Source organism: Anomaloglossus baeobatrachus, chromosome 7 (assembly GCF_048569485.1).
Source record: "Anomaloglossus baeobatrachus isolate aAnoBae1 chromosome 7, aAnoBae1.hap1, whole genome shotgun sequence".
In the NCBI taxonomy this organism is placed as follows: domain Eukaryota; kingdom Metazoa; phylum Chordata; class Amphibia; order Anura; family Aromobatidae; genus Anomaloglossus; species Anomaloglossus baeobatrachus.
In genome coordinates, this window is record NC_134359.1 from 89,981,103 (window position 1) to 90,005,032 (window position 23,930).

At 48.4% G+C, this 23,930-nt stretch overlaps 1 long non-coding RNA gene across 1 annotated transcript in view; it reads left to right on the forward strand.

Annotated features, from left to right (window-relative positions):
* The first annotated feature begins 425 nt into the window (after positions 1-425).
* LOC142245920 (uncharacterized) overlaps positions 426-23,930 on the forward strand; it is a 29,579-nt gene continuing 6,074 nt past the window's right edge. The window contains exons 1-3 of the long non-coding RNA XR_012724816.1: positions 426-750; positions 20,169-20,213; positions 23,073-23,122. This is a non-coding gene — a long non-coding RNA (uncharacterized LOC142245920). The remainder of the gene's footprint in view (positions 751-20,168; positions 20,214-23,072; positions 23,123-23,930) is intronic.

Consider the following 23,930-nt stretch of genomic DNA (forward strand, 5'->3'; position numbering starts at 1 on the left):
GCTCTTGCATAGCCATTATTTTCTCCTCTGAGTCAGATATTCTCTGCTCTGTTTCTGCCAGTCTAGATGCATGTCCACTAATCTGCTTTTGCATAGCTGCTAGGGATGTTTGTATGGCTGTTTCAATGGCCACTTTAATCTCTTTTGACAGATGTGATGTCACTTCGGCAGCCAATTTTTTATAATCAACATTGAGCTCTTGTGCATGCTTGTCTTGGCCTGCAGGTGGTGCTGGTTTCTTAGTTCTCTTATTCTGTGCTGGGGATTTTCCACCCTCCCCCATTTGTTTACAGTATTTAGATAATGGTGTGGCCGGCAGTTTCTTGTTTGCTTTAGAAGGAGTTTTACTGTTTCTGACATGCAGCTTCTGCTGACGTTGATCATGATTAGACACCTTATACTGCGTGTCTAAGTGATCAGTCCGGTCTCCTGCGTCTCTGAGCCCTCTTTGCTTGCTGCACTCCACCTCCTCCTCTCTTTCTTGTTCCTCCATGTCCCCTTCCTCTATCCATTGTGTTTCTCCCTCTGCAATCCCCTGCAGCGATTTCTCTCCTGCTCCATCCTCCCCCGACCCCCCGCTCTCATCTCCTTCACTTCTCCCTCTCCTGGCTTCCATTACCACATCTTGCACTGGGGACTCTGACTCCTCCTCCATCAGGCTTGTTGGTGCCATGACAGTCTCCTCTTCTCCCCGCCGGCAGTCAGAATCTCCATTCCTGCAGGTCCCCTCACCACCACCAGCACTCCTCAGTAAGTACCGCTCCATAGCTGTGTGCTTCCTGCTACCAGACGTGCTGCTCTCTGCTCGCTCACTTGCCCGGGTATGCTGTTTATCGTCGGTTTCTCAGAGAGGTGTCGGGAGCTTCTCCTCTATGCTGCCTCCTCAGCCAGGACCGGAACAGGAAGTCATTAGGTGCATTTTAAACCCTTATTGATTTGACTAATTTAACCCCTTCACGACCATGGACGGATATATCCGTCATGGAGCGTGTCCCGTTAAGCCCCTCCCCCTGCGGGCAGGCGGCGGCGGTCGGCACACATATCAGCTGTTTTCAACAGCTGACATGTGTGCCTCTAGCCGCGTGTGGAATCGCTTCCACCCGCGGCCATTAACCCCTTAAATCTTGCTGCTAAAGTCTGCGCGCGGCCATGTTTTTTACTTACCGCCGCCCCCACCGGAAGTCACGTGCGTGATCACATGACTATCGGTAGTTGCCATCGTTGCACAGGGTCATATGATGACGCCTGCAGCTATGAAGTTTCACTTTCGTTTTCCCTTGGCCGCGAGCAGAGAGAAAAAGAAAGTGACTGAATCTGCTGTTTACAGCTGTATAGCTGTAATCAGCAGATAGATAAGAGCGATCGGATTGCTGATCGCTATAGCCCCCTAGGGGGACTAGTAAAATAAAAAAAAAACAAAAAAGTAAAAAAAAAAGTTTTAAAAAATAAAAAAAAAAACCTAAAAGTTCAAATCACCCCCCTTTGCCCCCATTGAAAATTAAAGGGTTAAAAAATAAATAAATATACAGATATTTGGTATCGCCGTGTTCAGAAATGCCCGATCTATCAAAATATAAAATCAATTAATCTGATTGGTAAACGGCGTAGTGGCAAAAAAATGCCAAACGCCAAAATTACGTTTTTTGGTCGCCGCAAGTTTTACGCAAAATGCAGGCGATCAAAACGTAGCATCTGCGCAAAAATGGTACCATTAGAAACGACGGCTCGAGAAGCAAAAATAAGCCATCACTGAGCCATAGATCCCAAAAAATAAGAACGCTAAGTGTTTCGAAAAATGGCGCAAAACGTGCGCCACTTTTATTGGACAAACGTGTTAATTTTTTTTTAACCCCTTAGATACAAGTAAACCTATACATGTTTGGTGTCTACAAACTCGCACCGACCTCAGGCATCATACCCACACATCAGTTTTACCATATAGTGAACATCGTGAATAAAACATCCCAAAAACTATTGTGCCATCACAGTTTTTTTCAATTTTTCCGCATTTGGAATTTTTTTGCTGTTTTCCAGTACACCATATGGTAAAACTTATGGTTTCATTTAAAAGTACAACTTGTCCCGCAAAAAGCAAGCCCTCATATGGCAAGATTGACGGAAAAATAAAAAAGTTACGGCTCTCGGAAGAAGGGGAGCAAAAAACAAAAACGCAAAAACGGAAAGTGCCCCGGGGCTGAAGGCGTTAAGAAACGGTTACATTTCTTAATACAGTAAAAAACTGTATCAGAAATATACTAAGAAAAGAAAATGAAGGTCTGGTTTCAACAAGACAGGTGATTTTCTCACCGATCTTGAAGAGGGGGCATGGTGGTGTCAGACACTCCTGATTTATGAAGTGGTGTATGTGTGACGCCCCAGGGATGCTGAGCCTCTTCAGGGACGCCACAGAGCTTCTTTAGTATATGGCAAAAAGGTATGTCAGATTTTGTATGTTTCGTGACGCCACTCACAGCTTGCGGTCAGGGATATGGATGACCACCACTGCAGATTTTATGAGCTTCTGGGGCTGATGGGGTCTGCAGTCAGATGGTGTGGCTTCCCGTGAGTGAGGCAGGCCCCAGGGGCTCAGGTGTGTAAAACAACAGGTCCCAGAATAACTCAGGCTCAGTCCAAAAGTCTTTCAACTGCTTTTTACTCACTCAGGTGTTATGGTGAGCTGACCCATGCGATGCTGTGTTAAACCAGGTTGAACCAGGGCTCCTTCGGACCAGTCTGAGGGTAACTAGTTGGCTCGCCTTCCTAGCACTTCTGTGTTCCGATAACCCCTGACTTGAAGTACCGTGGGGTCTATCCAGGGAGTAGCAACTGCCTTTTGTCTCCTTTTTGGACCGTTTGCCAGCAGCATGGACCAGGTGAGACAGCTTCAAGCTCTGTCCCCTTATGGGTCCCTGCGTTGCTGCTGAGGCTCGGACTCTGTAAGGTTAGTGAGGTACTTGTAGTTCCCCTCACCAGCAGGTTTAGCAGGTAGTTAAAACTGAAGTCTGCTCTAGGGACCTGTTCCCTGTACGTGCCTAGTCGTCGGCAACCTCGTACTGACTGACTGTCTAACTGACTGACCACGTGACCATTCTCCCCCGCCAACTGTCACTACACCGCGCAGGGTCTGACTAGTGGCCACGCGCGTATCCCTTAGCAACCGCTGCTCACCACTACCAGACTGGCTCGCTCCAATCCTTTCCTGACAACCTCTGCACTTTAGTTCCTAGCCCCTCCACTACACCCCTTGACAAGAATTGAAGGCCAGACCCCTCCAGGGACTGCCCAAGGCTCCCATCTAATGGTGTGGGAGAGCTGGTTGCTATGTGTCTGTGCGTACACACCTCATTCTGGCCTTAGGATTACCTGGAAGTACTGTCCCAGCATGGGTGCAGTACTCAGTGGTGCCTGAGCGGGTCAGGGGCACCACATATGCATAGGCTGATTATAATGAGGGCAATTTGGGCTACCGCCCGGGGCCCATAGCCATATTGCCCGGCAACATGTACTCACCTCGTTCCCATTCCATCGGTGCAGATCTCGGAGCAGGGAACTTTCCTGAGAACTACGCTGTCGGCAATACAGAACGTCAGCGCAGTTACAGGGAGCTCACGTGACTGTAGCAATGATGTTATCAGCCGGCGGTAACCCAAGATCTAGAATGTATGAGTCAGTATCAAGAAGAAGAGGAGCCCCGGGGGAAAGGAAGAAAGGTGAGTGTTATTTTTATATGTGTATGGGATGTGTGGGGGCTCATGCTGGAAATATGGGGCTGTGTGGAGGATCAAGCTGTATATTGAAGGCTGTGTGGATGTGGCATCCCTGAGGGGTCAGGTGCCACAAGGTATTGCATCTAGTCACATAAGCGGTGCTAACCTCGGGTTCCTGGAAGACCAATGCTGGTAGATACCAAACAAACACAAATAATCATGTCCTTTTCCTTCCAGACTGGGTAACAGGCTAGAGATGGACCTGATGGATAGCCACATATGGTGGAGACTGATGCAAGCCAGCTAGTCAGAAACAAGGAAAAAGGAGGTGATAGACAGTGCAGTAGGAAGTTGACAGTAGTCAGGCATGGAGTGATGGAGTGAGGAGGTCTGAAGTTGACGTGCGTACAGACGACAAGTGTGGAGTGACTGACTGAGTGAAATAGAGTATGGTCAGTGGGAGAGTACGGGGAGTACTCACAGGACTAAGCACCGGCGGGGTGCAGAACCCTAGGTCAGACACTCCAAGTTCATCTGATAACTCTGCCCGGTGAGGGAATATTCATGGTTCCTCACCAACGTGAGAGCCCGGAGCACAGCAGCAAAGGGAGAACCCAGGGAGCGGAGACAGAGATCCAACCCAGACAAGGTTCAAGCTGCCTGCATACGGGCCAAGACTGAAAGACCAGGAGGGGACCCTAAAATGCTTCAGGCTACAGGGACCCACCAACCAGAGACGGGTGCAAGGAAGAAAAGCTCACCGGTCACAGAACCGGCACTGGGACAAAGGAAACACCGAGGCCCCGTTTGTGACAGACCAAACCTGTGAGTAAAAGACAAGTTAAACTGCAGCTCTGGTGTCACCTGAGATCTTCTCGCACCTGTTCCACCTGTTGTCCCTTGGGGCTCATCCCTACTTGCGGAGGGCCACAACACCTAAGCTGCCAAATACCATCAGCCCCGGTAGTGAGAGACTCTGCAGCGGCAGCTTCACTCACCTAGCCGCAACCCGCAAGTGGCGTCACGAAAATATTCTTTTATTTTTATTTTCCCTCTTTAAAACCCCCTTTAAGCGACTCCCAGGGTCACAGAACCGGGCATCAGCTAGTAACATGACAGTTGTGACATATGCCCTGAAAGACTGGGTCCGGGACCGAGTACCCCATAGCCCTGGGGTGGGACATGGAGGCTCTTGCTGTGTATAAGAGGTTATGTGTGGACTCATACAGTATATATGAGGCTATGTGTAGGCCCATACTGTATATAGTGGCTATGTGGAGGCTCGTGCTATATATAGGCGATGTGTAGGGGCTAACACTATATTTAGGAGGCTATGTGAGGGTTCATACTGTATGTAGGGACTATATGGGTGACTCCTGTTGAATATAGGAGGCTATGTGGGGCTCATACTGTATATAGGGGCTAAGTGACTGCTCATGCTGTATATTGGAGGATGCGTAGGAGACTCATGCTATATATAGGAAGATGTGGGGGGCACATGCTGTATATAGGAGGCTATGTGGGGACTCATGCTGTATTTTGGGGCTATGTGTGGCTCATACTGTATATAGAAGGCTATGTGGGGGGCTCAACATGTATATAGGAAGCTATGTGAGGGCTCAGGCTGTATATAGAAGGGCTAATAGTGTCTATAGTATGCTATGTGGGGGCTAATATTGTCTATAGGGTGCTATGTGAGGGCTAACACTGCCTATAAGAGACTTTTTGTAGCTCCTAGAGGCCTGTGTGTGGTCTCATACTGTATATATGGGGGCCTATGTGGGAGTTCCTGCTGTTTATAGGGCAATGTGTTTGAACTCATACTGTATATAGAGGCCTGTTTGTGGACTCATACTGTATATAGAGGGTCTGTATCACAAATGTCTCTCACTGTTGAGAGATTTGTGACCATTCTGTGACCTGAACTTCACATATACAGGCGCTTTTCCACTTGCGTGCCGCTTCCGACGCAGGAGCATCAGAAGCGATGTGCAAATGACCCTCTGCTGTGGTGTCAGCCAAGGGTCATGCGACTGTGATGCAATCTTGCAATCGCATCACAGGAGCGGAGAAGATAGCGGGAGCACTTTCTCCCCATCTCCTCCGCTGTCTGTCTCTGCGTGCACCGCTCTGCAGTCTCATAACATGCGAGTGCAGTGCGATTTTACACACACGTGAACCGAGACTCGGTGCAAATCGTAGCATGCTGCGATTGCACAGAGAGCCCGATTTGTGTGGAGAAAAAACAGGACACAGGAAACTGTCTCTTGATTAACACTGTTGCAAGTGCAATCCGATTTTTTATCAGATCGCACTCGCACCAGGAAATCGCAGATGGAAAAGCGCCCTACTTCTGAGGCTCTGCATATTAAACGTATTTGCTCTCTGTTGTGCAGCAAGGGTTAATGTCTTTTTTCCTTGCTGCTAGCTCCTAATTAGTTGATCTCAGCTGCAGCTGGTTTGTGGCCCCTCCCCTCCTCTTTAAATAGTCACATGATCCATCTCCTGATGTCGGCAGATTCACTCTATTCTGACTAGTGGTGGCTGAAGAGCCTGCTATTGGAGTCCTGTCATAAGCAGTCTGGTGTTTTGCTTGAACAGTTGGTGGTAAATCCTTTTGTTTGTATCTCCCTGACTGTCTACCTACCCTTGTGTTGTATTATAGTAGTGGTAGAACTAGCTCTCTTGCTGACCTGCTCACTAGCCCGTATGAGTGTAGGGTAAGCCAGGGCCTAGGCACATGATTGGTGATGGGGTGAAAGTACCTGTATGTGGATGTTAGGGAGGGTAGGATACAGCCTCAGGTGAGTGCAGGAGGTCACCCCATTGTATTGTGTGCCCTGTATATTGTGGCCCTCTCTGGGGGTTCCCTTGTGACAGCCTGTGTGGGAGCTCATACTGCTATTTGTGGGGGGTCATACTGTATATAGTAGGCTGTATGTGGGTCAAACTATATGGTGAGGCAGTGTGTGGGTCATACGGTATATAAGAGAGCTGTGTGGTGGTCAGATTGTAAATAGGGGTCTGTTTGGCCAGACTTGGAAACTATGAGGGGGATCCTTCTGTCTACATAGGGGCCTATGGGGGGGGGGGGGCTCTTGCTCTCTATATAGAGATCTGCTGTCTGTATAGGGGGGCTCCTGCTGTCTGTATGAAGGGGCTATGTGGGGGGGGAGGGGGCTCCTGCTGTCTGTATGAAGGGGCTATGCGGGGGGGAGGGGGCTCCTGCTGTCTGTATGAAGGGGCTATGCGGGGGGGAGAGGGGGCTCCTGCTGTCTGTATGAAGGGGCTATGCGGGGGGGAGAGGGGGCTCCTGCTGTCTGTATGAAGGGGCTATGCGGGGGGGAGAGGGGGCTCCTGCTGTCTGTATGAAGGGGCTATGCGGGGGGGAGAGGGGGCTCCTGCTGTCTGTATGAAGGGGCTATGCGGGGGGGAGAGGGGGCTCCTGCTGTCTGTATGAAGGGGCTATGCGGGGGGGAGAGGGGGCTCCTGCTGTCTGTATGAAGGGGCTATGCGGGGGGGAGAGGGGGCTCCTGCTGTCTGTATGAAGGGGCTATGCGGGGGGGAGAGGGGGCTCCTGCTGTCTGTATGAAGGGGCTATGCGGGGGGGAGGGGGCTCCTGCTGTCTGTATGAAGGGGCTATGCGGGGGGGAGGGGGCTCCTGCTGTCTGTAGGAAGGGGCTATGCGGGGGGGAGGGGGCTCCTGCTGTCTGTAGGAAGGGGCTATGCGGGGGGGAGGGGGCTCCTGCTGTCTGTATGAAGGGGCTATGCGGGGGGGAGGGGGCTCCTGCTGTCTGTATGAAGGGGCTATGCGGGGGGGAGGGGGCTCCTGCTGTCTGTATGAAGGGGCTATGCGGGGGGGGAGGGAGCTCCTGCTGTCTGTATGAAGGGGCTATGCGGGGGGGAGGGAGCTCCTGCTGTCTGTATGAAGGGGCTATGCGGGGGGGAGGGAGCTCCTGCTGTCTGTATGAAGGGGCTATGCGGGGGGGAGGGAGCTCCTGCTGTCTGTATGAAGGGGCTATGCGGGGGGGAGGGAGCTCCTGCTGTCTGTATGAAGGGGCTATGCGGGGGGGAGGGAGCTCCTGCTGTCTGTATGAAGGGGCTATGCGGGGGGGAGGGAGCTCCTGCTGTCTGTATGAAGGGGCTATGCGGGGGGGAGGGAGCTCCTGCTGTCTGTATGAAGGGGCTATGCGGGGGGGAGGGAGCTCCTGCTGTCTGTATGAAGGGGCTATGCGGGGGGGAGGGAGCTCCTGCTGTCTGTATGAAGGGGTTATGCGGGGGGGAGGGAGCTTTGCTGTCTGTATGAAGGGGCTATGCGGGGGGGAGGGAGCTTTGCTGTCTGTATGAAGGGGCTATGCGGGGGGGAGGGAGCTCCTGCTGTCTGTATGAAGGGGCTATGCGGGGGGGAGGGAGCTCCTGCTGTCTGTATGAAGGGGCTATGCGGGGGGGAGGGAGCTCCTGCTGTCTGTATGAAGGGGCTATGCGGGGGGGAGGGAGCTCCTGCTGTCTGTATGAAGGGGCTATGCGGGGGGGAGGGAGCTCCTGCTGTCTGTATGAAGGGGCTATGCGGGGGGGAGGGAGCTCCTGCTGTCTGTATGAAGGGGCTATGCGGGGGGGAGGGAGCTCCTGCTGTCTGTATGAAGGGGCTATGCGGGGGGGAGGGAGCTCCTGCTGTCTGTATGAAGGGGCTATGCGGGGGGGAGGGAGCTCCTGCTGTCTGTATGAAGGGGCTATGCGGGGGGGGGAGGGAGCTCCTGCTGTCTGTATGAAGGGGCTATGCGGGGGGGGGAGGGAGCTCCTGCTGTCTGTATGAAGGGGCTATGCGGGGGGGGAGGGAGCTCCTGCTGTCTGTATGAAGGGGCTATGCGGGGGGGGGAGGGAGCTCCTGCTGTCTGTATGAAGGGGCTATGCGGGGGGGGGAGGGAGCTCCTGCTGTCTGTATGAAGGGGCTATGCGGGGGGGGGAGGGAGCTCCTGCTGTCTGTATGAAGGGGCTATGCGGGGGGGGGAGGGAGCTCCTGCTGTCTGTATGAAGGGGCTATGCGGGGGGGGGAGGGAGCTCCTGCTGTCTGTATGAAGGGGCTATGCGGGGGGGGGGAGGGAGCTCCTGCTGTCTGTATGAAGGGGCTATGCGGGGGGGGGGAGGGAGCTCCTGCTGTCTGTATGAAGGGGCTATGCGGGGGGAGGGGGCTCCTGCTGTCTGTATGAAGGGGCTATGTGGTAGGGAGGGGCTCCTGCTGTCTGTATGAAGGGGCTATGTGGCTCTTTGAAGGGTGACTGCTGTTTGTGTGGGGTGCTGTGTCTTGGTCATACTGTATATGGGGGGACTGACAGCATACTTAATTCTGCTCAATATTAAGTGATGCAATTATTAATCATATTTTTATATTGATATCTTAATATTGTGCATAATTAATTTTAGCCTATTGATTCGCCCTTCACAACAGTAGTGGTCTCATGTGGCTCCTCAGTAAAATTAATTGCCTACCCCTACTATACACAGGAGCTCTGTATATGGTGTATAATGTCACTGCTAGAGATGAGCGGACCTGTAGATATCTGGGTTTGAATTTGCACGGACTTGAGAAAAAAGTTTTGTTAGGAAACTGAACTTGACCCTGGATGTCAAACCAAATCTAACTCAATGAGGAACTGAATTTCTGTGCTGAAAAAATGGTCATAGTAAGGGCTCTGGGGCTGCAAAAAGAAGTAAAATGGGGTAAGAGCAGGGCAGTTATACATACAGCTTTTCTTAGAATATAACAGCAGTAAAGGTGGCGTCACACGCAGCGATATATCGTGCGATCGCACCCGTCCCCGTCGTTTGTGTGTCACGGGCAATTCGTTGCCCGTGTCGCACAATGTCGTTACCCCCCGCCATCACACGTACTTACCTCCCTAACGACATCACTGTGGATGGCGAACATCCTCTTCCTGAAGGGGGAGGGACGTTCGGCGTCACAGCGACGTCACACAGCGGCCGCCCAATAGAAGCGGAGGGGCGGAAATGAGCGGGACGTAACATCCCGCCCACCTCCTTCCTTCCGCATTGCCGGCGAGACGCAGGTAAGCTGTGTTCGTCGTTCCCGGGGTGTCACACGTACTGATGTGTGCTGCCACGGGAACGACGAACAACCGGCTCGCAGAAGGAGGAACGACATTATGAAAATAAACGACGTGTCAACGAGCAACGATAAGGTGAGTATTTCTGCTCGTTAACAGTCGTTCGGAGGTGTCACACGCTACGACATCTGTAACGATGCCGGATGTGCGTCACGAATTCCGAGACCCCGGCGATTTATCGTTAGATAAATCGTAGCGTGTGACGGGGCCTTAAAACTCTTTTCTTGCCCAATTAATCTACATGAATATTTACTGCTTCCCCCGCCAACTCTCTGTGCCAACATCTGGGATTGATTGCCAACGGTTATATATGCCCCCCCCCTCAGCGTTAAGGCCCCGTTACACGCAACGACGTATCTAACGATATATCGCCGGGGTCACGGATTCCGTGATGCACATCCGGCATCGTTAGCGACGTTGTTGCGTGTGACAAATATGAACGATCGTTCATGATAGAAAATACTCACCAAATCGTCCATCGTTGACACGTCGTTCATTTTCACAAAATCGTTGATTGTAGAGGACGCAGGATGTCCGTCGTTCCCGAGGCAACAAACATCGCTATGTGTGACACCTCGGGAATGACGAACTACAGCTTACCTGGGGCCGCCAGCAATGCGGAAGGAAGGAAGTGGGCGGGATGTTACGGCCACTCATCTCCACCCCTCCGCTTCTATTGGGCGGCCGCTTAGTGATGCCGCTGTGACGCCGCACAAACCGCCCCCTTAGAAAGGAGGCGGATCGCCGGCCACAGCGACATCGCTAGACAGGTAAGTCTGTGTGACTGCTCCTAACGATATTGTGCGCCACGGATAGCGATTTGCCCGTGATGCACAACCGACGGGGACAGGTGCTTTCACCAGCGATATCGCTACATGTGATGGGGCCTTTAGTGTCTGTGATTGGTTGCAGACCAGTTTGCTGAATTGTAGTGTAAAAATAACAAATCAATAAATTTTAAAATTGGCTTGGGCTTCCTCCCTTTTTTTTTTATAACCAGCATGAGTAAATAGACAACTATGGGCTGCAACTCCCAGTGGTCTGCTTTACCTTGGCTGGTTATCAAAACTAAAGGGGATCCCACAGTTTGTTTTATTTTCTTTTAATTAAAAATAGGGGGGAACCCAACAATATTTAGAACCAGCCAAGGTAAACCTGAACGCTTAAGGTTGGTATTGTCAGGTTGGGAAGGGCCATGGTTATTGGTCCATCCCAGCCTAAAAATACCACCCCGCAGCTGCTCCAGAACTGACATCCATTAATACATGGGGTTGATGATAGCTGGTGGCTCCCAGAGTGCCCTCTGCCCTCTGTGAGCTGCCAACTCTGACATCAGTTGAACTCATTGCTGGACTGTGGAATTGCAAGACATCTCTGCAAAGCAGTCTAGCAGCGAGTTCACCGGCGGATCAACAGTGATGTCACAATTTCTCACAGCCTGGGACTGCCCCGCTGCCCTCAGTGTGTCCCAAAGGCTACAATGGCCAATTGCGTTTTCTGTCACTGCAGCCTCCAAATGTAGCCGAGGATCATCGTGGGATGTCGCGTGTATTACGTTGGACCTACGGGGTGTTTTGGTGGTTAATATAAACGGGTGAAAATGTGTGTGTTTTATTTCAAATAAAGTATTTTTCTGTGTTTATTTATTTTGACCTACAGGGTAGTAATGGGGATGTCTCAGACGTCACCCCATTACTAACCTAGTGCTTGATGGCAGCTATGATTTTTTGGCAAATCACAGCAAACATCAACCTCATATATTACCACAGCACCTGGGCAATTGGGATGAGCCAGGTAAAAGACTAGAATTGACGCATCTAATGGATCCCACAATTCTGGGGCAGCTGCCGGCTGGTATTTTTAGGCTGGGATGGGCTAATAACCATGGCCCTTCCCACCCTGATAATGCCTACCCTCAGCTGTCACCTTTACCTTTGCCTGTTTTATTTATTTATTTAAATCTTAGAGGGAGGGGCGTGGCCTGGCAATGGAGGAGTGAGGACGCTAAAAAACCTTGCTCCCGCGCCTGAACTGCCCCTGAGCCCTATTAATCATACCCACCCAGCATTATAGACGTAAATGCCGGCTAAAAAGAAGGGGACCGGCGGGGGGACGCTGACAGACTCTCCTGTGCCTCCCTCAGAAAGCATTGCAAGGTTCCTAAGGAGCTCAGCGGGACAGGGCCTGACGCAGACTGACCCCTTCATGGCGGCCGCTGAAGTGTCTGGGGGTTCTTCCATGCCCCATCACTGCCAGATGGAACGTGCCCAGGGATCCTCCTGGAGAGATGGGAGCCCACACAAGCCGAACGGAACACAGCGAGCAGAGGAAGGAGCAGACGGGGGACTGCTGCATCAGGGTGCCCCCTCCTTACCTGACATGGCGGCGGTCGCTCGTGGAAAGCATGCTCCCCACAGCAGCAGAGAGACGGAGGACATCGCAGACGCGGCAGCTACTGAACCAGGAATGCAGGCAGAGGGTAAGAAGTGTCAGACATCCCCACAGCCGCAGCAGAGATTATCGGTAACAGCAGCGCCTGTAGCCCTCTCAGAAAATAGGCGGGAATTTCAACACCTCAGCCCCACTGATAACACACTCTCATATGCTGCTGTGTGTGCGCTCCCTAACAACCTGAACGCTGCTGGTCAACATGAGGCTGCAGACACTGTGACTCTTATGCCTGCTCCTGATAACTCCTCATTGTCCCTGAATAATCAGCTCCTCGGGCAGTCAGAGATAAGATCCCCCTCAGTACATATGTCAGTGTCAACATCAAAAAGCAGTGCACTGACAGTGGAGACTCCTTCCTCCCCAGAAAAAGGCTTGACCCCTGCTGTATTTAGATCTTCACCATCTGTCTCAGGGGATGGGGATATACAGGAGGGAACGCAAGAGGACTGTGTGTGGGATGACCTTAAAGCCAGAATAAGGACCATCCCCACTAGAGAGGAAATGGAAAACTACATCTCCAGACTAGAAGCCTCTTACAGAGCAGAATCGGCCTCAATCAGGGGGGAGGTGCAACAACTGTCAGAACGGGTGACGGCGTCTGAATCCTGCACTACATCTATCTCAATGCAACTGAAGGCACAGGCAACAGCATTATCTACACAAGCCCAACAGATAGAACATTTAACAGATCTGCTTGATGAGTTGGAAAACAGAGGAAGGCGAAATAACATTAGGGTAAGGGGCATCCCAGAAACCCTCGCCCCCCAAGATATAGATGAGTCACTGCGGCATCTTTTTAATTCTATATTGGGCCTTCCACGGGACTCCCGTTTGGAATTAGACAGGGCACACAGATCTCTGGGCCCTAAACCAGTTGAAGGTTCTAGTCCACGGGACATAATATGCAAAGTTCATAAATACAAGATAAAAGATGAAATCCTGAGAAAGGCACGGCAGAAAGATCCCATTTTATTCAAGAACACGCCGATTCATTTGCTACAGGACCTATCTCGGCACACATTACAAAAGCGCAGGGTTCTAAGGCCTTTATTAGATGCCCTGAGACAGAGAAACATCCTCTACTCATGGGGTTTCCCCTTTAAATTGCAAGTCCGACATGGCGGTTCCTCACATGCGATACAGTCTCCAAGGGATATCCCGGATTTCTGTGTGGCCCTTGGGATACCCGTGGTGCATATCAATGCTTCAGAATGGCCATACGTCCACGGAGTTCCAGGAGTGGAGGCACAGGCTCCTCGGTCGCAGCGGGTCCGTAAGAGAGATCGGGGCCCGCGGCGGCGGAGTGGAGTAAAGACTGGAGCACCATCACCAAGTGGAGACTGAGAGTCCCTGGACTGCCTCAAATGGGATCCACTGAAATGTGGGGAGAGAATGATGGTTTTGCCATTTAGGGCACTTTGGTCTGTGCAGGCGTTGTCACCATTATTTCTAATGATGGGATTGATAATTTTGACTCCATATCTATATAGAGTTTATGGTGTTTTAGGATTGATGGGTTGGGTACATTAAAGTTCACATATATAATTGAGTTGGGCCGGGGGCCGGTCCGGCGGGGAGCATGCCTCCCTTGAAAGTTCACGTTCCCTTGGGGCTCTACACGCTGCAGGCAGGTGTAGAACACATTGGCCCCCAATTGTTCACGGTTAACCTTTGCTCACTCTAAGAGTAAAATTTCATAGACAGGTTATTTGTATAACTAGTCCTTTGTTTGGTATTGTGATTCCTCGAATCTTCTACATCTTCCCTTTTTCTCTTGTATTCCTGAAGTAACCCTTCCCCCTCTCTCACCCCCCCCCTTTTTTTTTTTTTTTTTTTTTTTTTTTTTTTTTTTCTCCCCCCTTTTTTTTTTTTCTTTTTTCTCTCTCTTCTTTCTCTCTTCTTTTTCTTTTTCTTTTCCTCTCCTTCTTCTCTCTCCCCGTTCTCTCCTTCCCCTTTTTTATCTTTGTCCACTTCTCTTTGTCTCCCTTCACCTATCTTTCCCGGATCCCTTCACGCTCTCTAAAGCCCCTGGACCAACATGACCACCCTCAACTTTAGCTCTATTAACATAAGGGGGTTTAATACCCCTCAAAAGCGTTCACAGGTCCTGTATTCTATGCACAAAAAAAAGGTTCAGATTCTTCTATTACAGGAGACGCATTTCAAGAAGGATCATGTACCCATACTACGAGATAGATTTTATCCAGTATGGTTTCACAGCGTTAACCCAGAGGCCAGATCTAAAGGAGTATCGATTGCACTTCATAAACACTTAGTGCACACCATAGTCGACTCCTGTATAGACGAGCAGGGTCGCTATATATTTCTTAAACTGAAGGTCGCAAATTCGATGTTTACAATCGCAAACTGGTACCTACCTAACACTAATCAGATTTCTACCTGTAGGGCCCTTCTGACGCAGCTATCTGATTTTGCAGAGGGGACATTGGTGGTTGGCGGTGACTTCAATTTTACTCTAGACCCAGCCATGGACTCCTCCTCTGGACGCAGCAGTGTCCGCACTAAGGAACTTAGTGCCCTAAAGCGGACTTTTCACGCCCTCCGACTGATTGATGTATGGAGAATCCTAAATCCCCAAGGTAAGGACTACACATATTATTCCCCACCACACAACTCATACAGCAGGATAGACCTTTTTCTGGTAAGCCACGGAGCGTTGGCTTGGCATCCCATTACAGAGATAGGGGAAATTTTTTGGTCCGACCATGCCCCAGTCTACCTCTCCCTTCAGGTACCCTCCCTCCCCCAGCGCTCATGGACCTGGAAGTTAAACAACAATTTACTTAAAGACAATCTCTGCCTAACGGAGTTGAGAGATTCAATTGACTCCTTCACGCAAGTCCATAGTTCTGACCCAACTTCTCAGCCTACCCAATGGGAGACCTTGAAGTGTGTCTTACGTGGAATACTGATTAAGCACGGCTCTAGGATCAAGAGGGAAAGAGCTGAAGAGATTGATAACTTGTTAACACAGATCCATGAGCTGGAAAATACACATAAACTGACACGTACCCCCACAGTTCTGGCTGACCTCGTCCTTAAACGAACTAACCTAAAAACCCTATTGGACCAGAAATTTCTCTATCATAGAGAGAGAGTCAAAAATTTTTATTATAATTCATCTGACAAATGTGGTCGTCCTTTGGCACGGCTGCTGCATCCCCGGGCCAACACCTCGTACATTTCATGCATCAACACCAAAGGAGACAAAACATATGATCCAACAGAGATCCTGGAGGTCTTTCGGTCCTACTACAAAGACCTATATAATATTAAAGGGCAATATGCGGAGCTCCCACCTGCTGACCTGGCAGATAGAATCGGGAGATATATACAAGAGACAGCCTTGCCTTCCCTAGATAGCAATGTTATAGAGATCCTGGAGGAGGATATATCAGAATCCGAAATCTGTAACGCAATTCAAATTACTCCCTCAGGTAAATCCCCTGGCCCCGATGGGTTCACCCCGGCTTTTTACAAATTGCTTAAGGATCAATTAGCCCCGATAATGGCCAAAACATTTAATTCTATTGATGAAGACACAAGGCTAACCCCTCAGTCTCTGGAAGCACACATTAGCGTGATCCCCAAACCGGGGAAAGACCCATTATTAGCTGCAAGCTATCGCCCTATCTCATTATTAAACGTGGACCTAAAACTCTACTCTAAGATTTTGGCTGATAGATTGTCCCCTTTCCTGCCCTCCGTTATTAACACAGACCAGGTGGGGTTTGTCAAGGGCCGTGAAGCAAGAGACAATACAATTAAAACCTTGTCTCTTATTGCTAAAGCTAAAAACAACTCGATCCCGCTGGGTCTCCTAGCCATCGATGCTGAGAAAGCCTTTGACAGAGTCCATTGGGGATTTCTGAGGGCAGCATTGGGTCAGTTGGGACTGGGACCCCGATTTATACAGAAAATTGGCGCTTTATATGACAACCCAACCGCTAAGGTCAGGGTTAACGGGGCTTTATCCTCCTCCTTTGCTGTACGAAACGGGACCAGACAAGGCTGCCCCTTATCTCCGCTTTTGTATGTAGTCATCATGGAACACTTAGCTAACGCTCTCAGGGGGAATAGTAATATCAAAGGACTCAAGATCGGGGATGCCCATCATAAAATTGCATTATATGCAGATGATCTCCTGTTATACATCTCTCAACCTCATATATCGATCCCGTCTATAATGAAGGAATTCGAACGATTTGGCCTCCTTAGTAACTTTAAAGTTAATCTATCAAAATCAGAAGCATTAAATATCTCTTTGACCCAAACTGAAGTTTCCCGGGCAATGTCTAACTTCCCATTCAAATGGAGACCTTCGGCCATTAAATATTTGGGTATTTCAATCCCAGCGGACCTCTCCAAACTATATACACTTAATCACTTACCACTACTAGAAGGTACAATAAAGAACTTAAAGTCTTACGGGGGACTGAAATTGTCTTGGATGGGCAGGATGAATGTAATTAAAATGGATATCCTGCCACGCTTTTTGTACTACTTTCAAACCATCCCCATTTCTCCTCCCAGTAGTTTTTTTCGTACCCTTCAATCTGCTATTATCCGATTCATATGGGGTAAAATTAAACCAAGAATCAACTTACGCACTCTTACCCTTCCAAGGGAGTGTGGAGGAGCAGGCCTTCCTAACTTCAGAGTCTACATGCAGGCTGCAGCCTTGACCCGTATATTAGACTGGCATTTCAACAGTGACTCTAAGCAATGGATACGGGTAGAGCAAGAAGGACTGGAGATCCCTCTTAAACACCTCCCTTGGATACCTCCTTCAGATCTTTCTAACGTGGGGATACTTTCAAATTTTATCAAAGAAACGCTCAAAGTTAGTCACATAGTATCCAAAAAAATGTCGCCTCCACAGTCAGTTAGTCCCCTCGCTTCCTTATTCTATACTCCATCATTTCACCCTGGATATAAACAGAGAAGCTACTTCGGCTGGAGGGCGGAGGAAGACATCCGCTGGGGGCACATACTGATTGATGGTAAATTACCCTCATTCCAAACCTTTCGGACACAGCTTCCGTCTAGAGGTTCACAATGGTTAGAGTTTCTCCAACTACGGGCATTTGTCTCTCCGGGGAGAACAGTTGATCGAGTCCGAGGCACTTGTAGTGCCTTTGAGGAACTGTTTACTAAAAACATCCCGCCTGAACACACAATCTCCCTTCTGTACGGTATTCTTATCAGAGTTGGGGTCTCAGGCAAACGAGGCTACCAATTAGCTTGGGAAAAGGAGCTGAAGCAACACTTCTCTCCCGATGAGTGGAAGAAATGTTTCTTATTTACTCATAAATTGTCAGTCACGTGCTCTGCAGGGGAGAAAAATTTTAAGATTTTGACACGTTGGTACCAGTTTCCGTCAAAACTACATATTATATTCCCTTCAGTATCTGCGATGTGCTGGAGATGTGGGCAAGATGTCGGTACCATGACACATATCTGGTGGGAGTGTGATGGATTAAAACAGTTTTGGGGAAAGGTTCTTGCTAATTATCAGCTTATAACTGGGAAAGCAGTGAATAACTGCCCCAAGATAGTCCTCCTCTCTATGTTACCACACTCAATCGCTTATCATAAGAGAGACATACTCCGCTTCTGCCTGGCGGCGGCGCGCTCCGTCATACCTAGGTACTGGAAGTCCTCCACGATACCTCCCATCTCAGAGTGGTACTCTGAAATGGCAAACATATGTAGGATGGAGGAGCTCTCTGCCGACATTGCGGGCACTAGGGACAAATTTTGCAGGACCTGGGGAGAATGGATCTTATTTAAGGACTCTCCAGATTTTGTTAAACTGTTTTGACGGAGCCATAACATCTTATTAGATCGGTGGAGTACAGCATGGTCAGGGATGAACCGGACAAGAATGTAGGACCACCTGATTCTCAGATGACAGTGAGCGCCTCTCCCCCACCCTAATCTAATCAAATCAAACTACCCAACATTTCCCTTTTGTGTCTGCCTTCGTCTTCCCAGCTTACTCACGCTGCTACCTACCTCTCCCCCACTTCCCCTTCTAATTCCCTCCCTTCTCCCCCCTTTCTTTCCTTTTTTTCTTCTCTCTCTCTCTCTCTTCTCTTCTCCTTCCCTTTTCCTGAGATCTCGTTGGAATCCAATTTGAAGAGGTCTATTGAGGACTATAGATGTAAAGTGTTCATTATCCGGTCAAATTGAGATCGAGACAGATTGAGAAAACATGATTTCTTTACTATGCAATTTATAAAAAGTTTGACATGTCAGTCATTCAGTTTTTCATGATGTATATGTATAATATGATATGTTTACAATAAAAATAGATTGAACATAAATCTTAGAGGGGATTCCATGCCATTTTTAAGATTTAACACTAGAACTACTGGACTCGTGACACCTAGAAATACATGGTGCAAAGTAGTCAAAATGACTACCTCAGTAGTTCTAGTGTTAAATAAATAAAAAAGGCAAAGGTAAAGGTGACAGCTGAGGGTTGGCATTATCAGGGTGGAAAAGGCCATGGTTATTAGCCCATCCCAGCCTAAAAATACCAGCCGGCAGCTGCCCCAGAATTGTGGGATCCATTAGATGCGTCAATTCTAGCCTTTTACCTGGCGCATCCCAATTGCCCAGGTGCTGTGGTAATATATGAGGTTGATGTTTGCTGTGATTTGCCAAAAAATCATAGCTGCCATCAAGCACTAGGTTAGTAATGGGGTGACGTCTGAGACATCCCCATTACTACCCTGTAGGTCAAAATATATAAACACAGAAAAATACTTTATTTGAAATAAAACACACACATTTTCACCCGTTTATATTAACCACCAAAACACCCCGTAGGTCCAACGTAATACACGCGACATCCCACGATGATCCTCGGCTACATTTAGAGGCTGCAGTGACAGAAAACGCAATTGGCCATTGTAGCCTTTGGGACACACTGAGGGCAGCGGGGCAGTCCCAGGCTGTGAGAAATTGTGACATCACTGTTGATCCACCGGTGAACTCGCTGCTGGACTGCTCTGCAGAGATGATATGCAATTCCACAGTCCAGCAATGAGTTCAACTGATGTCAGAGTTGGCAGCTCACACAGGGCAGAGGGTACTCTGGAAGCTACCATTTATCATCAACCCCATGTATTAATGGATGTCAATTCTGGAGCAGCTGCGGGGTGGTATTTTTAGGCGGGGACGGACCAATAACCATGGCCCTTCCCAACCTGACAATACCAACCTCAAGCGGTCAGGTTTACCTTGGCTGGTTCTAAAAATAGGGGGGAACCCAACAATCTATTTTTAATTAAAAAAAACAAACTGTGGGATCCCCTTTAGTTTTTATAACCACCCAAGGTAAAACAGACCACTGGGGGTTCAAGAAGAAAGAGGCGAAAGGCACTCACCGGGTTGCTCAAAAAAGGAAGCCGTTTATTCAACCACTATTCACCTGGCTGTTTCTTGTGGTTCAGCTTAATAAAAGCATACATGGTATCTCAGGAGTTAATATTAAAGCTTTGTAAAAACTATTTCCAACATCTGAATGAGGCATTACTGTATTCTAATAATTTGTGGACCCTGCATGGTTGCTACTAAGTAAAAGTCAGTGTTAGCTAATCAGAGGGGTGTCCATGAGGATTCGGATATCTGCTGCCCTAATATTGGTGGCATAATTGGTCCTCAATAGTCGATCTTGGAAAACCCCTTTAGCTGTGATGTAGGAAATGTCCAAAGTTTGTCACAAAAGTATTTGTGTTGGATGGAGAAAATGAGGAATATACTATGTCTGTCGTTTTCTTGAAAAACCCCCTTCACTAATCCTAATCTCCGTTACTTGTACATTGACATGAGATGATATATGTTTCATGTACTATAGGGATGAGACTAAGGAGAAAGCGGAGAACAGCGGCCGCATCACGAGGTAAGAGCAGAAATTTATTGAGCAAACCTTCTAGATGATTGCTTATTACTGTGTATATCTGACCCCACAGAGTGGACATTTAGGGGTTATTTTTTTGTCACCCATATAGTCCCCATGTGAGATCATTGGGATATCCTTTTATATTGTGCACATGTCGCGGGCGGAGGGGACGCGCTCGGGTCCGGGGCTTCTGCTGCTCGTTGGCTCGAGCGGTGGACTGGACCCGGGGACTCGAGCAGCGCTCCTCACCCGTGAGTGAAAAGGGGTGGTATGTTTAGGGAGATTGTTCGTGACGGCACCCACGGGCCGTGGGGATGATGGCACCACCGCTGCTGGTGATGGGGATCCCGGGAGCGATGGTAGGGACCAGCTAGGATGTTGTCCCCTCCGTGGGTAGGGGTTGGTGATCCCGGGTCCCGGTGGTATAATGGGGAGGCCGGATGGCTGGGGTGCAGGGGCAGCGCTGTGCCGGATGGCTCTGGTGTACTCACTCAGATAGTCAATGACAGAGTCTCTGGTAAACCAAACGGCTGGATGGACGGGTGCCGCAGCCGGCTGCAGTGTTGTTGTTGTGCTCTCCCCGGACGGCTGATGGTGGCTGTCTTTCCCTGCACCTTTGAGAAAGTTCTTGACTCCTGTGGTTGCCCACCGGTAGTCCGCTCCCCAGCGTATAGGTGCCGTAGGAGCCCGTTTTGCCCGCAGGCGCTGGCCCTTGGATCTCTAGCCTGTGGCGGTGGCTGTATATCCTCCCTGGGTGGATGGTTGCCTTCAATCTGGACTTGGTTGTTAGGGAACCCCGGGGGTTCCTGTCACACTCGGATTTGACTATTAACGGTGGCTCCAAGCCTGGTCGGGGTCCAATGGCCCTGCCTGTGTGCTTAGCTTCACTCCGTTCCCCGGTTCAGTACAAGCGGGCCGTTACCCGTCCCCGGTCCTTACGGCTCTGCGGAGTTCCACTAACTCCTGCAGACGGCCACCACCGTCTGCCAACCTTGCTGTCAGTGCCTGGGCTCCAACCCAGACACCCAAGTGTTTACTCCTTTCTCTTTCACCTCCAAAACTAAACTGACTCTTTTCCCGCCTCCAGGCCTGTGAACTCCTCGGTGGGTGGGGTCAACCGCCTGACCCCGCCCCACCTGGTGTGGACATCAGACACTGGAGGAAGGCAACAAGGGTTTTTGGTTGGCTGGTGTAACTGCCTAGGGTGGGGGTGTGTGTGTTGGTATGTATGTGACTACCTGGCTAGTCCAGGGCGTCACACTCACATTTACCTGTTACACCCATCATGCACACAATACTTTATATTCCTCATGCTCTACTTTTTTTTTCATTTTTTTTCCTTCCTGCCACACGTCTGCATTTTCTATATAAAACCTGCATTGACATTTGCCTATTCTCACTCTTATTGTCGTCTTGTGGAAGTTTCCACTAATGCTGGCCCAATATACTGTTCAGTCTTCTGTCAGTTACCATGATGAGATGCTGCCACCTTGTGGCCTCTTCTTATGTCAACTACCCTTATACATCCACAGTCACATCCAATTTTATGAGTGCCTGGCATTACGCATGCGCGGGTTGTGTCCGGCTGGTTCCCGGCTCTCTGTATCTTCCCATGTTCCCTGCATTGTAAACTCTTTGTTCATGTGATGCAGATGTCCATGTTCCCCTGGAAGTCACGATCCAAGCATACGTCACAACGTGCTGCACCCTCATCTCATTGACCACATTTGTCTTTTTGAAACCTCCTCCCTAACCCCTATTGACAGCACCCCCAGGAGGTTAGACGAAACGCTCATTGGGGTTGGGTGTCTCACGCTACAGGATCTCACTGTCACCAGACACCCTTTACCAAACTATTACGTGACTTACAATCTTCACTTTACTATTACCAGGGACCCTTCAGCACAGTACCATGGGGGTCATGATCCATCTAAATGCACTGTCACTTTCCCGTGCAATGCCTGTTCTTTATACTTATTATCTTCAGTTTTATTTCCCATTATACTCTCTTCTATTTTACTAGTTGTTTCAATGTTGATCCATATATGTATATTATCTCTGCAGTGCATCTACTATTTATGTGACTGCTCTACCATAAGTGGTATTTTCTAGCTTCATTGTTCTACTTGATTACTTTCTTATTTTAACTGACACTTTTTTTTTTTTACATTATATTGATGGACATAATCTTACTATACCCATATGAATGAGTCCTCCATTACCTCTTAGTGTGACATGCCTGTTTTCTCTGTTGGAAGCACAACCATGTGCACTGGTGTAACCTATATTGTTTCATAAAGTATTTACATATATATATATATATATATATATATATATATATATATATATATATATATATATATATATGACTTATCACCAGTTTTTTTCCTGCATATCTCCCTTTTTCCTTACCGATTAGTCTACTAACAACCTATGTACACTATATACATATTTTCATACTTTCTATCTACCTGTATAAACTGTAGTATTTGTATATAATTATTGTGTTCCTACACACACTCCTTTACAGCAATATACCACAGTGTAGCTGTATATAGTAAATATACACCCACTACTGACTTACACTGTACATGAATGGTGGATATCAGTAAAGGGTTAATCGATGGTAGTATTATGCACTTGAATGGTGCGAGTTGCATTACCAGGCACTTCCATTCATACGGACAGTGACCTCAGCACAGACTATAACCCGTGCTACTTATCTACTGTACTAAGAGTTCAGGAGACCCCCGGAGACCCCCCATGTCATGCGCCTTCCGCACACATTTGTACAGTAATTGAGTTATTCATTATCACAGTAGATCTGGAAATATCTTGTTACCTTGTTTATATTTTCAGGCTATGCCGCTTTTTCTCCGGGATCTGTTGCCTCGGCAACATCTAAAGCGGTGAGTATACAAGATTCTTTCTGTACATTTATATCCCCAGGTCTGATGTCCTTACACATCACAAGATATTGATTAACTATACTTGGTATAAATCATCTATATCACATTAGTGGGGGTCAGACACCACCAGTGATCCAATATGTAGATGAATTCAGGAATTCAATGTATAGTGGTTACCACCAGAAAATGCAGATCAGGTCCTAGATATACTTATAGCAGATATTATCCAAAAACTAGTCTCATTACACCGAATTTGTCTTTTACAAAAGTGCAATCAATTTTAGTGCTTAAAAACAAATTATTTTTTTATGTATGGACAATTTTACAGATAATGTTTCAACGGTAGAGTACATGGATACAGGGAAAACATAGGGGCCCTCTTCACAGGTAGCACAGCTAATAGTAAATGGGCAACATTATATATACTTCTACATCCACACTGGAAAGGCATATAGTACCACAGTAATGTGCATACTCTTACACACTTTATATGGTATCCACATGCCACTTCCTGTTAGGCTAATACTAAGTGGGAGCATAGAAAATATTTAAAGTGCATGAGTGAGTGCATAGGCAATTACATAATATAAATTGTATACAAAGCATGCTATGCAGATACAGGACAAATCAGCAGTCGTTTTGCAGTATCTCAATATGCATACATTGTATGCAAAGTCAGCAATGGTTTGGCAGTAGAATTGAGCGCGGTTCGTGGTTCTCCAGTTCGCGGCTCGAGTGATTTTGGGGGCTGTTCTAGATCGATCTAGAACTCGAGCTTTTTGCTAAAGTTCGATAGTTCTAGATACGT